Consider the following 14,730-nt stretch of genomic DNA (forward strand, 5'->3'; position numbering starts at 1 on the left):
CTTATTCCATAATCTTTCCTGAGTACGCATGGGGAAAGTCTGGAGAACGCTTTAAATCCTTTTTCTTTCACATGCGGCAAAATCCCGCATAGCTTTAATTACACCTATGCATTGAAATTTATTAGCGAAAAGCGCTCTAAATAATTCATAAGCCTGGTGACATCTCTAGGCTTTGCTTTGTGGTGGTGTGAAACCTCGCTGCTCAAATCCACAAAGCCTGTACCTGTCAGCCAGCAGGTGTTGACACAGTTGGTGTAAAACCCTATAAGGTCAGTGGAAAAGACAGGACGTATGGATTCTCGCTGTTTTGAACATTGCGTCTTTCACACGGCCGTAGGGGATGCAGATCTGCCGTGGGCCAGGCGTATTAGTAGTGCTTTAATAGATAAAATAGACTTGCTGTTGCAGGGCAGCGTTGCTGTAGCTCAAGAGGCAGCAGCAGCAACAGAAGACAGCTAGTCCCAGGTAAGTGCAGAAGGTCCTAAATCCACCTCCTGCAAAGCTGAAATGATTGTTTTGTGGATGCTGGGACTCAGCATATGAGAGAATTACAAATAGTTAAAAGGAGACCTAGTCCTGGAAGACTAGGGATATTCAGGCGCGCGCTCCGTCAGATGGGGCAGGAGCCTTTCTGGAAGGCAACAGGCTGCTGCTGGGAACCTGATGGTCTTGGACCGCTGAGGACACGTTCAGGTTTTGGGGAGCTCTGTGTGACGGGCATCGTGCCTGGTGGACAGGGCTTGCCTTGTCTATAGTCCTTTTGTTGTTTTCAGCCATTTAAAAAACTTAGTAAATACTGTTTTGTTTTAGGAAAGCCACACAGGGAATTGCTCCCACTTTGCTCAGCTCCCAGAGGATCTGAAGGCACTGTTGTAAGATTGCACTTGCTAAGGACTCGCCAGGAGTATTTCTAATCTATAATTCAAGCCTCTATCTGAAAGGTAAGAAAATTGTGGGGTTTTGTTTTGAAAGTGGCAATAGCTTATGGTCTAGGAGCAGAGAATGGATGCTCTTGGATAAAACAGAGGAACCCTTCACTTGGCTTTTGAGCAAAGAATATCAGGGGCAAGTGTTTGCTGTCATTTGCACTTCACAAGAGTTGTATGGAGTGTCATACAGCCGTGTGCATGCTTGTGCCCACAATACCTGCTAAAGTCCTTCAGAAAGTGCCATTATAAAGTTCTGCCTGTCAAAGTCGCTGAACCTGCAGAAATGTCTTGTATGCAAAGCAGATACTACGCAGAAACTTATTATAATTCAGTATTTATAGAGGCGTCATGGAAGTACAAATAATTTTTGGCTTATTATTTATTTTCTGTTGATTTTATTTTGTTGTATTTCTGGACTTTTTCCTAAAAATGTTGCGTTTCCAATTTCTGTACTAAATGTCACAAATAGGTAGCAAAAGTTGCGTTGGCATTTTTGAAAGTTTTCCAAGGTTTTGCTACTGTTACAATTGCAGAAACCATAGCCCTCGCATAGTTGTGAATGACTTGACTCGCAGGCATCCAGCCTGACAATGACTCAAATTACTTTGATGTTACAATACATAAAAATAATGCAGAAAACAAGACATTTTGGCTTTGGAACCTGACCTGGAAATGGATTGCTGGAGGAAATGAAGTATTTGACTTGCTTTTCAGAGTAAACTCTCTCAGATTTGGCTAAATTTAGCACTTGGTTTTTTGTTTGTTTTTTTTTTTTTTTTTGGATTTTAATCTGAGTGAGATTTCCTTCAGTGCTTGGATCTGTTTGAATGAACTGTCTTACTCAGACTGGGCTGGCATGCCCATGCAAAAGTCAGCAACACAGGGAGAAAGAGGTAGTGCATTGAGGGCCAGCTCACGCTATCTAGCTATGATTTTTCTCTGGACTACTTCATTTTTACAAACTCTTGGTGGATACGTGTTATGGCTCCAATGCGATAAAGAGAAACGGTGTGTAGGTGTAAAGAGTTAGATCTTCACCTGATATCAAACGGTTGCTTGAACTATGTGAATTTACACTTGGTGAGGGTCAGGTGCAATACGTGAGTCTACATTTTGCAGAAAATATTATTCAGATTCTATTTTAAAAACCCATTTTTACATTGACTTTGTAATGTAACTTCTTACATAAATCCATGGCTATAAATAACAGTGAAGTACCACTGCCATCTTTACAGAGCCTGGTGTAATTTGGAGAATCAGCACCTTTTTCAGTACAAAAAAAGGTAAAAATCCTTGTCCTGCCACAAAACCATCCATGGCAAAGCCTGTGCATCCACAGCAGTGCCTGCAGCAGCCGCTCTTGTTGCAGGAGACAGATGGGTTTCGGCTAAAGTCCCTATTCCTGTAGGACAACCTCAATTCAAGTAACCTTTTGTCCTTTTTCTTGATGTTTTCTTGGTGCAACTAGTTGTCTCCTGCGGCTCTGTTGACCTAAGGGTAGTGCCAGGACTCCTCTGAGCTCGACACCTTCAGATTATCCATCTTTTCCCCAGACAGCCAGAATCGGGTTGTTGGTTGGGCTGACAGTGTCTTCAGCGTCACCCGTGCAGCCGGTAGAAGATGTGGATGGGAGGTCGTGCATCCCTGCCCTTGGGCGAGAAAGGGAATACCTAAAGCGTAGATTAATTTGGATTACTCTTGGGAAAAAAAGTCTATCATTAGAGTTTGTTATGACGTGGTCACTTTCAATTTCCACTCGTATTATGGGTGCACGAACACAGCTCGCGCAAGCTAGTTTTTCTTACTGTTTTCCAAAAATAATGGAAAAACGAGGGTCTCCATAACACTGGGCCTCTGAGCAGTTGGATTAATTGTATTTGTATGTGAAACAGTGTTTTGGTTTTAGAGCCTTTCACACTACTGAAAGGACACTGAGAATGTCTTCCCATGTTTCATAAATTTCAGCCAAGAAAAAACAAATGTGGCTCTTTTACATCAATATTTTATGTCTCCATAGGTTTTGTGTTAGACTCCCGTACAGAGTTACTGTGTGTTATTGATAACATGGAACTGGACTTGGTGGATTTTAATGTCTTTTTTCATGTTTATATGGAACATTTTGAAGCAGCAATTAAAATAATTAAGGAGGGCGAAGAAATCTTTAGCATGCAACAAAGATTTCTGCAAAATGTTAATTTCTGTCAAATAAGTGAATATATGCACAGATGCCTCCTGACAGAGGCTGTGATTTCTGAGTGCTTTGCATGCCAAATAACTTGTTTACCCCCTCAATGTTTGCCAAGTTTACTGTCAATTTACAAATAATTTCCATTTTGCTGTTTATTCTGCTGCCTTTTGATGGATATGTCTTCCAGACTTTTATCTTGCATGTAGACAAACTAATTAATATTTTCCCTTCAGGCAAATATTTTTTTCTTAGATCTAAATGTGGGTTAGATTCTTCTTCGTTTCCATATGCTTTGTTCTGTCAATCATTTCTCTTCTATGTTACTAAAAATGTACCTTTGTGGATGTCAATTCTCATGTTTTACAGATTTATTTCACCTACATCTATATGGGAATGTGTGTATGTAGAGAGACATATTTGTTATATATGTGTTCATATATGTTTAAGCAGAGAGAGTGAAAATACTAACTTCGTGTTGAGATTTGGTTTTCAAGACTGAATGAAAATACATTTTGTCTTGCCTGTTGCTGCCATTTCCCAGGCTTGACCTCACAGTTTGTGGTTACTGCTGCCCATATGGCACACGCAACACTGAGTACGTCTCTTCTGCAGCGTCAGCCCTGATTCCTGCACGTCTTTTTGACCTAGCCCAGCCCGACTAGTCATATATAAAATATTTGGTATATCCCATTTCCATCCTCCTGCTGTCATCCCAGCACAGACCACAGCGGGCTGACCCTTCTGAGATGAGCAGGCTGATGCAGAAGTGGTCCTGAGCCGTCGTGACCCTGCGGGAGCGATGCTTCCCCCAAACTGCTCTGGCCAAGCTCTGCCAACCTCGGTGCCAAAAACTCTTCCTAACACATCGGTGCAGCCCCAGCCCCAGGGACGCCCCCCCCGCAACGCCTTTCGTCAACGTCTAGGTACGTTTAAAGCTCTCCGATAGCTAAATATTGTCGTATTCAAGGAACGAGATTTCCACGTAGTCTCTGCAGCTTCCACAAAGCTTTTAGGAGGTACTGGAAGACACAGTGTGGGATAAAAAAAAAAATGTTATCGGAAGCCGGCATGTTAACCACGTTCCGCCGAGAAAAACACAGGTGGTAACCGAGAGCACAGATATTGCGAACAGATTCTTGCAACTTAACCAGTCGTAAAAATATCTCTGCAAAAAATACTCCCAACGACTCTGTTTACAGAATGCTTGGTATTTCCTATATCTGGAAATATTCTCGTTGTAGCTCCATATGTCGCAGCTAGTCTGACAAGCTTTCTTTTGAACTGTTTGCAGGTTGCAGTCTGTCTGGAGGGCTGGGTGCTGATGCCTTCAGGTTTTTAGGCCCTGCATTATGGGCATGATTATCTTGTTCACTTTGCAGGCATAGAAAAACGGAGCTGGGATTTAGCAGGATTTGAAGAAACTTCCTAATTATGCCAAGCAGAGAGCTGCCTGAGTAAAATCTCAGCCAGAACCCCAGGTTTTTTATTACTGGTTCTGTTTTAAGCGTATCTCTATAATTTTCTGTGTTTCTGCTTTTGTTTATATCATCATAGTCAGCGGGACTGAGAGATTAAAAACCGAAATGTATTATCTTTGCACATCCTCAAAACCTGTCGAGAAAGGAGGAGAAATTAAACAAGGACAAAAACTCGCACTGAAGTGAAGCTGTTTCCTTTGAGCTGCCTTATTAACCAGTCAAGTACTTGACTGCCACTGTCAGCGAGATTTCTTTAGAGAAAGAGTGGCATTTTGAAAAATACAAATTCACCGCCTGCACAAGTTAATGAGGCCCTTCAGCAATGTTCATTGATAGTGTAAATTCATCATAATACAGTGCTACAAACCATAAATGGGATATGCATACAGGAAATCATCCACTATTAGAAATTTGCCAGACACGAAAAGAAAAAGAAGCCATTGATAAGCAGAAAACTCATCTCAACTGCTCCGTGCTGATGGGTGTGCAGCACATTAGTAATGCCAGATAGTGCCACGATGAGAACTTATTAAGGTGAATTGAGGTAGCTCGTCAAGTGTATTTGGTCGCCTTTGTTCGCATTTTATGGACTCTCTCAGCTGCCTCCCTTGCATTTGCCAGTGTTGGGTTAGAAAAAGCTTGCTGTGCAAGGACTACCATCAACGTAAAGGGACAAATGTCTCCAAATACTTCCCTTTTCTGTGCACACACAGACGTGCTTATGCGTTTAATCGATTTTCAGTTGCATTTGCAAACGATAGCTTTACAGACACCAAATTATCTTAAGGGCTATATAGTACACCAGGAGTGGACAGTAGTAAAACTTGGCAACACCCCAGAAAAAATATATTAAGGTGACTTCTGATCTTTTAAATAATAACCGAGCAGTGCTATTTTGCTGTCCGTATCAATCAATAAATCTCTCTACAGTGCAATACATTCGGTACTCCTACCCTTCTTGAATAGTATCAGTTTAAAAATCTCTGCGACCATTAGGCCAATACTTTAGTGTGATTTGTCTGTTGGCCCATTTCCATCATCTTGCTTCAGGGAACGAATAAAAAAAGGAATACCTTGCATCGGGTCATAAAGTGGTCAGCTTCTTGATGAGAAGAAGTGTACAGACTTGTTAAAATCTCGAAGACCGTGGCCCCTGATGTGCGGGACACCACCAAATTACATGAATGAGCTCTATGAAATAAAGCAGACTGGTATGAAAAGGCTTTGAAACATCTGCATTCATCTCCCGTGGTCTTGATTCCAAATGTATGGAGATCTGAGGAAAGACTACATTGGGTTAGCCTCTGAAAAGTGTCTGGAAAAGAGAGTCACTACCCCAACTCCCTACCGCCCCGACTCCCCCCTGTTGAATGAATCTGCTTGTTGCGGAGCCGCAGATGACTGGGGATCAACAAAGGAACATCAACAGAGGAACTTGAGAAGATGCAAATTCTGGTATCCCTCTTCCCACACTGTCTTTGGTTTCACACACGAAGACAAGATCAAGGGCACGGACTCCGGTCTTCTCTCCCAGGGGATCTGCTTTCCCTGTAGCCTTCCCACAGGGGTCAGTTCAGAACTCACTCCAATCCATGGAAACGCCGAAGACCAAGTCCCCTTCTCCCAGTGTCACCTGTTTCACTCGGCTGACGTGTTTGTGTCATCAGCTGTACAAGGCATTGGGCAGAGTAGCAGAAGCCTAAGCAAACGCGTCTTTTGTTTGTAAACAGGAATAATGATGTTGACTGGAAGGTAAGTAGGAATAACTGAGCAGAAACCGCAGATGTTGATGCTTTCTCTTCCCTCTGCCTTTCAAACCACTTTGGTTGCTCCTCTGCGCTGCTCCCGTCCCCTCTCCCGATGGCAAAATCCTTACGGGCAGTTTTTGTGAGCCACTCCAGCGTATGTTTTTGTGCCTCCCATATCTTCCTCATGTTGCAAACTCTTTCAAGGCTGACAGGCCAGAGAGATGCTCCTTGGTCCTCTCTGACCTCCTGTGTTCCTCCTCCCCTCTCCTCCACTCCAACAACTCCTCTTTTCTTCCCCCCTTGCCCCATCTGACTTTCCCCTGGCCCCGGTCGCCCCACTTTTCTGAACCAGTTTTTCTCTCAGCTCCTGCCAAAGTCCATGCGATGATCTCCAAAGGGATCTCAGAGCTTGGCTCCTGAAAGGGTGGTTTTCAAATAAATCTGGAGTGCACGTTGTTTAATGCACTGTGAACTGTAAGAGATGAAACGGAGTTAGATGCTTTTGTTCCTTTTGCCCGCTACTCAAATCCCCAGCTGATAATTACGAACAATAGATGAAAATGTGTTTGGTATATATCATAAGAAGAAATCTTATGGAAACATTAGGCAGCCTATTATTGTAAGGCTCTTGTAAATACTGTTTTGTAAGAAGAACCTATCTAAGATGATGTAAAACTTAATATTCCTATTAACAAGATGTACTATACTGTTTCCAATTCATATCAGTGAAAATGCATTTTAAATTACAAAGTACTCATATTTTATCTGAGCCAGTGTTCTGATTCATACGCCTCCTCTTTAATCCTATTTTCATTCAAAGTTTCACAATTCACATCATCTTTTTCCTATTTTATGTAGTATTTTCTGTGTTTTCGAAACGTAATCAAAGCTTGTTAGCTTCTACCCAACCACGTTGGGTTGAATGGGAATATTAATAATACCAGCTATTGATGTCTTTATGTTAAAATTTGATTTATTGAGCAAGTGGCACATAATCTGTGGGGAAAATACCTAGAGATAACACCTTGAGATGATTAATTGTGTTTACAGTGCATTCCTGTAATAATTGTTTACAAGGAAATTTATGCATGAGTTGCTGCCCCAGTTCAAAAGAATAACTCATCAGATTGTCAAGCTCTCTGCTCTTGAGTATTCTAGCTAATTGCTATCTTTGCTAGTTGAGCATCATAAATCCTTCTTCCACAGAGCTGAGAGCAGGATTTTTGGATCATGCTTTTTCATGCAATGAAAACCTTTTCATCCCTGGGAACATCAGTTTCCTCATGCAGGAAGAAAAAAAAAAAGGATACGTCAGGGGATGATATCTACAGAGGATTGTGACAAGTTGCCCAGTGGCGTTGGATATAACTTCTGAAATGAGCTTATACAATCATGTGTTAAAATCTGTGTTGGGTAAATTTGCCAGTAATGTTATTGATAATGAATAACATATGAGGATGTAGACTTAGTCTCCTATGTTTAAAAAACATTACATTCCCAGTTCTGCTGCTCTCTACTTTTGTATTGCTTTCTCCTTCGCAAGTGCTGCAGGGTAGAGATGGTAGGATGGGTTGGAGAATGGTTCCTTTGCAGCCATCTGTGCTTATTACTGATCTAATAACAACCGCACAATTCTCCCTTTTGGAATTAAATCCACCCTTATAAATTCACGGAGATAAACACGCTTTTCTTTTGCACAGCTTCGTGCGTTTTGGGGTTGGTTTTTGTTCTATTTCCAACTTTGGGGTTTAATTATTTCATAACTAACTTTGCTGTAGTTACAGGAGTATTGTCTGAGCAATATGTTGCCAGGAAGTAGTTGATAATGTTTAATAATTCCTGATTACATTCCTGTTCCAGTCCATGATCATGATTATACAAATGTTTCTGGTGCTATTTTTCAGTACAAATCCTTCTTTTCAGTTTTTTTTTTCTTCCTTGTTGACAGTGTGTTGGTCAGAATACAAGAGAAACCGACCTATTTGCTAGTTTAATTAAAGATGTCAGTAAAATCCTTAAGGTTTGCCTGGGAAGGAGCAGATTTACTTGCTGCTTTTATGCACACTGTGGGATTTAAACATTTTGAGAATTGCTTTGGTGATTTTTCCCAGGAGATAAAGGAATGGATTAAGTGAAGTAGTTTCTGACTATAATTGGTCTGGTTTAAACACTTAAAAATAACTTTAAGAAATAAGAAAACACAAAACAGGTTTTCAAGTAGGGATTTAACTTTTTTTTTTTTTTTTTTCTTCTCCAGCTATGTGTTTATTTCAGCTTTGGTGTCTCATTGTGAACTATCAAAGTGTGCTGTACGTAAGGTGGGATATATGTACTTTAGCTGCTCTGAACAGCAGTCCAGGCAGAGGACAGATGTCTGGAGGAGAAGAAACAAAAGGACTAAATCTGAAGAAACAGCGGGGGAAGAGAAAAAGGAGATGGGGGTGGGGGGGAAGGAGGCTTTCAGCCTTTGGATAGGTTATTTGCTCTTTTCAAACAAAGTGGGCTGTCTGTGCTTTAAACTTTCCCAATGTTTCCAGGCAGCCCAGCAAAGCCGGCTCCATCAAAGAAGGCTCCCACCACCTGTTGCTTAGGTGTTCCTGGCACACCACCTCTGCGGCTGGCACGCTGCTGCTGCTCCTCTCGCTTGGTAAATTCAATCAGGTATACACACGGGGCATCACGGAAAAGCTGTTCTGTCTATTTTGCTAGTCAAACACATGGGTTCTTCTTTCTGCCTCCCTTTGTCTCAGGTAGGTGAGCGGCCAAGAACGAGGAATCGCTGCCAACCGATTCATGTCATAGTCGTTTAGAAAGACAGGGGTGGCTTTGGCATAAATCAAAATCTTCAGACGACTAAACCAAGCCTAACACCGTGTCACCCCCTAATACCATCAGGTCTTACGATACCAGCTGCACTGGGTGAAGGCAATAAAATGCGCTGCCGAGCAACTTGAAAATATAAATTTAACAGCTAAACTTAGGCTTGTGGTCCAAATAAATGTGGATTACTATTACACATATAGTAACCGTAGTTCATCAAAAGTTAGCGATAAGGGAATTCTTGAGAGAAGAGTAAAAAAAAAAAAAAAAAGCCAACCCCGACTTTACAAGCAGGTTTTGATCAAAAGTAGACGCAGTAACACAACACATGAAGCAGATTCTGTAGGAAATATTAGACTCTGATCTTACAAAATATTCCAACCATGCCTATCAAGAAACATTAATAACAGTGTTATTGACAGAGTATTCATTTAAAGTCTTTCTGTTGGATACAATTAACATTTAGATGAGAGACAGTTATAGATACTCAGATGATATATATGAAAGAAACAATGACTCATCTCTCCAACAGTAACGGTACCAAACCTCGCAGCAGGGAAATTGCATTTCTTCTAGCTTCAGAAAAAAAAAAAAAAAAAAATTTCCATGGACCTTACAGAAGAAATCAGCTTGTTCCTATCAGAAGGATTGCTGTGTACTATTTCCTTATTCAAAGAGGAAATTTCTACGTAGTTTGCCAAGCGCGGGGATGAATGCATTGAGGGCAAGAGTAGGTAGTGCAGCAAGAAAGGGCTGAGAGGGGCAGTTCAGCTCTGGGGTCAGGAGGAGGCTGCTGTCCTCGTCTACCAGGTTTTTCTTCCAGCTGTCTTGACGATCCTTATGTAATTGGATTAATCTTTACATCACCCACATGAATGTCAGCAAATGATGGAACCTGTGTGCATCAAGGGTGAGGGCAGTGATGGTGTCCGTATCTCCTACTCCTGTATCTGTCCTTTAAAGCTTAAACCAGAACTCTTCTTTGGCTGACACCGTGTCTCCCTAAAGACCAGACTGTTTAGACCTGGATGGGTGGCGAAGAGGATGCTGGAAGGGTACATTCAGATGATGATTTCCTGAGATTCACGATGTCTCCAACCAGAAAACAGATAAACCTTGGGGCCTGGATTCATCTCACCTGCTTTTAGTTCTTTAAAAAGGTGGTCTAGGCTTGCTCTGAGTTTGACAGAGAGAAGTGAGTTTGGTCTGAAAGCCGTTCATCCCAGCTGGCTTCAGATCCCTTATTTTTAGAAGGCTGAAGTGCTATCTGAATGCAATCTAACAAAAGCATCAATGGCAGGCACTAGTCTAAGTCTCTTTGAATGAGACCATGGTGAGCTGGCTCGGGAGCCTTTGTATTAGCGAGCTGCTACTTTCTTCTCTGCATCTGTACCTGCCTGGAGGTCTCCCCACCCGACTGGCTTTTGTGCAGTTTTAGAAGATGTCTGATCAGACAGAAACTAGCAAAAAAAAGTGAGTGCAATCGACTGAGATTCAGCAAAACTAGAATTGTGACAAAGCTTTCCACCGTAAACACTCTCCGCACCAGCGGTCACTGTTTTGGTAACTAAGAACATACTGATTGGGTTTAGAGAAAGTGGTACGATAATAATTAATTGAAAAAATTGCCTTATATGCCAAACAAAAATTTTAGATGAAGTCATGCCACAATAAGAAGACTTTTAAGTCTTAAAATGGAGTTATCTCCAACCACGCTGCTTTGAATCTGATCTATAATAGCCTGGTAGTAGTTTATTTATATTAATTCTGTACTGTATATTTTACATTTTGTAGAAATGCCTAGAGCGTGCATGTTAAGCAGTTAAGAAAATTAATCTGCTTGAGCAGTGATAACATTTGTAGAATGAAATCCTCACAATTAGAAAGACATTTGAAGAAACCATGTTAAAAGGTGCTGAAATGTTCTTGAAGAAATGCCACATGTTGCTGCGGGCAGTAATGAAACATTTCCATATAAAGTACTACATAAACACATATAAAATGTAGACATATGTTAGCAGATTATGGAGTGTGAGAGTGATACAGTAGTGATGATTATTTGCAAGTGCTAATGTTACCAAATCTTAAGGTTATCTCCTGGTCTTGGACCCTATATGTAAATAATTATATCCCAAAATATGCGTCTCCGAAGCTATCAAACGTAATATACATTCAGCACTTCTGAAACACTGTAGGGTTTAGTGATCTGCAGTATATGACAGTAAATTTTGGTAGATTTATGCTCAGATATCAGTGAACATATGGCTTAAGACATGCAAGTTTGAAATAAAGTTATTCATACATGGTTAAGTATTTGCAACTCGGAGAGCGATCAATATGCAAAAGGTGAAGTCAAATATACATTATCTACACAGAGGTAATCTTCTATGCATAGCACATAGCGGTTCTATCCATTTTATCTCTGTGTTCATCTATCAAATATTTCCTGTGAATATGTCCACCTACTACGTAAATAGATCTGGTTTTCTAAATATCTGTTTGTCTAAGTGAGAATAAGCTACGTATTTCCATAGCCTACTGGACCCAAAATAGTATCACCAAAAAAATGAATGTATAGCAATCTGAGAAACGGCAGTAATGACTTCAGCTTTGGGAATACAGTCTTAGAGGGCCTTTGATTAGGGGTTTATTCCAAACCTATTTCAAACCCTTTAAATATTCATTTTTTCATCGATGACTTCTGCATTTGTCCTTATATTAAAAATGCTGTACATTGCTCATGCTCCAGGATCTAAAAGCACAACTGTGAAATCAGGTAAGTTGGTTGAATATTTCTACTGAGATTCTCAGTGTTGTTTTCCTAATGAGCATTTTTTCACATCCTTTTTTTTTTTTTCAAAATGTTTGTTTGAATTAGAAAACAATCTCTGTACTCAAAAGTGGCAAATCACTTGAGACTCGTTTCTGAATAGTGCTGAGAAATCCCTCTTTGCATATCTTTAAAGATGTTGCTCCAAGAAAAACAGGAATTTGTAACTTTAAAACCTTCATCAGCCCTGTAACTTTGAAATAAATAGTTCTTGAAAGAACTCAATACTTGCCAGGCCTTCTAGTTGGTGTGTGTTGAAGCTATAAAAATTCAAGCAAAACAGGCTTGATGATATTTAATCTATTTAATAGAGGGTGTTTGCATCACAGAATTACATCACCATTTTCCATTCTATAAAGACCAGAAATAGAAAAATCAGAGAAGTTAACAACATCATTGTATTGCAGAAGGCCTTATATGCTTTCTGACGGCTTTTATCCATATATATATATATATATATATAAAATTTACTAAAGACTAGTGTTGCACAGTGCATTCCTGAGAAACCTGCTGTATGTTCTGTCAATACTGGTCACAAAGAACCCCCGGTTGTTTCCTTTGGTTCTGGATCAGGCCTGTCCTTGCACAAATAGGAAAAACATGTAGGCCAATGCAGGGTAGATTAATTATAAATTATAAAAGGCATGATGGTATTAATTTGCATTTCATAGCTTGGTGCTGTTTAGTTATCAATCCAATGATTCTACATTGATTTTTTTACTACTAATATATTATACTTATGCATTGTGTTGAAGGCGTATAGACCTCAAAAGCAAAGCGGTAATTCGGCCGCAGCGCTATCGAAAACCACGTCCCACAAGCTGTCTGCAGATTCCAGCTTATGTCCGCGATCTGGGAGGAAGGAATCAATGTTGACAGCATTGTTTGATCTAAATTTCAAAGGGAAAATTTAAACCGTACTTGGGGTGCAAAGAGGTTCTGTAAACAGAATAATCCACACCTTCTCATTCTTCTCCAAACCCGATTCCCGCATGAGATAAGCCCAGCTTGTACATTTGATGACTCGGTAAGCGAGTTATCTCGTGTCAGTGCTGCAGGAATTGCTGGGACGGGCTCCTGCTCCCAGGCACCCGCAGCCCCCCAAAACAGCAAGGTCAATGCCAGATCCCCCCTTGCCAGAGACAGAAGGGGTATTTCTTTTCATTTGGTACATGACTTGTCCATTAACAATGATAGCAAGTCAACAACACGTCACGCATTAAAATTTTACTAAATATGGTGACTAGAAGCTCTTTTGCGAAGTGCTGCACACAGTGCATCAACAAACATTGAAAGAGGGTGCATTAAGATTTGCAAACAAAGAATCAGGCAAGTGTGTTTTCCAGGTATGCCTATTTTCAGAAACCCATCTAGCTCCTTTCCAGAAAGCAGTTAACTTTCAGGATGAGTCTTTCCCTCCTTCATTAGGTCTTTATTAGAATTGGGCTAATCAGGTCAGGTAGAACAAAAACTCATCAGAACCTTCAGCTAAAGATCAGAGGAAGCCTTTTTTCCTTTTGAAAATTAAACTTCCTCTCTTTTCTCTCTCTCTTTTTTTTTTTTAAATTTCTGTTCCTCCTGTCGTCATACAGGAACAGATGTGAATGAATTCCCTAAAGAAAATTTGTTCTTATGGCATTCTGGTTCAATTTCTTTGTCCATACCAATCCTAAAAGATAGTAAACAGATCCTATTTATAGGAAGATTTTATGATGTTTATTTCACATTCTTTTCGTATTTAAGACTGCAGCTAGAATGCCATTTTAATTCTGAGCGTTCAGTAAATATTGCACTGCTAGCAAGAAAAAAAAGATTGAAAAATATTAAAAATCATTCTCCTAACAGCCTAATAGGGTAGATAATAGTAGTTATTGTAAAAGCTGTTTTAATGAATGTTTCTAATAACAAATATAAACCATATATTATCAGCATGACTCTTTGTCACACCGACATAGTGATCTGGAACCTATAGTGGTTTAAGACACTGATTTTGAGCGTATGGATTTGGATTCTTGTGGGTGAGTGATGGCAGACTCCATCCTTGCTCTGTGGTTTACAGTATGATCATTTGAACTTCAAAGGTAGTAGCTGCACATACCACTTCGGGCTGGATTATGAATACTCTGTCAGATGCTTCAAAAGTACGTAGGATATATTTTTGATAGGATATACATGCATTTAAAGGGTTTGCTCTGTTTTTTTGTAGGAAATGACCTACTAGAAGTAAGAAAGGGCTTGGAGCTTTCTGAGTGACAGCTACTTGCTCTTTGGCAGAACATGTCCTAGTGCTGAAGCAGTTTATCAATAGTACCTCATCGCAATTAGCAATATAGAAATAGCTAAAATGGTCAAAGTTTGGTCAGCTTAATCAGCATGCATGAGAAAACATGCGGTTGTTTTGTAACAGTTATGGAAAGGTCTGCAACCAACATCGGTGTCGAAGGGGTATGGGATGCTCCTTGTGATGCCAGAAGGGTTACGGGGCTGCCCCTTGTCATGCTGAAGGGATTTGGAGATCCATCCTAATCCATCCCAGCTGGCAGCTCCTGTCCCTCCCATCTCCCTCATTACCTTGTCCTCTTGGATTCCTGGCTCTTCACCCTGGGATCCTGCCTTCGGTTAAGATCTGTCACTTGGGCTGCAGCAAGAGCAAACCTGCTCTTACCTTGCTCTGTTAAAACTATTATCTATTACTGTCTCCTTGACTCCTGTATCCTTCTTTCCAGCCCGCTTTGGT

General features: G+C 40.5%; 1 long non-coding RNA gene across 6 annotated transcripts in view; it reads left to right on the forward strand.

Annotated features, from left to right (window-relative positions):
• LOC128153904 (uncharacterized) overlaps positions 1-14,730 on the forward strand; it is a 108,914-nt gene that overhangs the window by 55,004 nt on the left and 39,180 nt on the right. For 4 of the 6 annotated variants that reach the window (XR_008239148.1, XR_008239144.1, XR_008239143.1 and 1 more), the window contains one exon: positions 811-941. This is a non-coding gene — a long non-coding RNA (uncharacterized LOC128153904). Of the gene's footprint in view, positions 1-810; positions 942-4,671; positions 6,348-8,880; positions 8,948-14,730 lie in introns of those variants that run through there. The other 2 variants (XR_008239146.1, XR_008239145.1) reach the window with 2 other exon arrangements.

The sequence above is a fragment of the Harpia harpyja genome, chromosome 18 (genome assembly GCF_026419915.1).
Source record: "Harpia harpyja isolate bHarHar1 chromosome 18, bHarHar1 primary haplotype, whole genome shotgun sequence".
Classification (NCBI taxonomy): Eukaryota; Metazoa; Chordata; class Aves; order Accipitriformes; family Accipitridae; genus Harpia; species Harpia harpyja.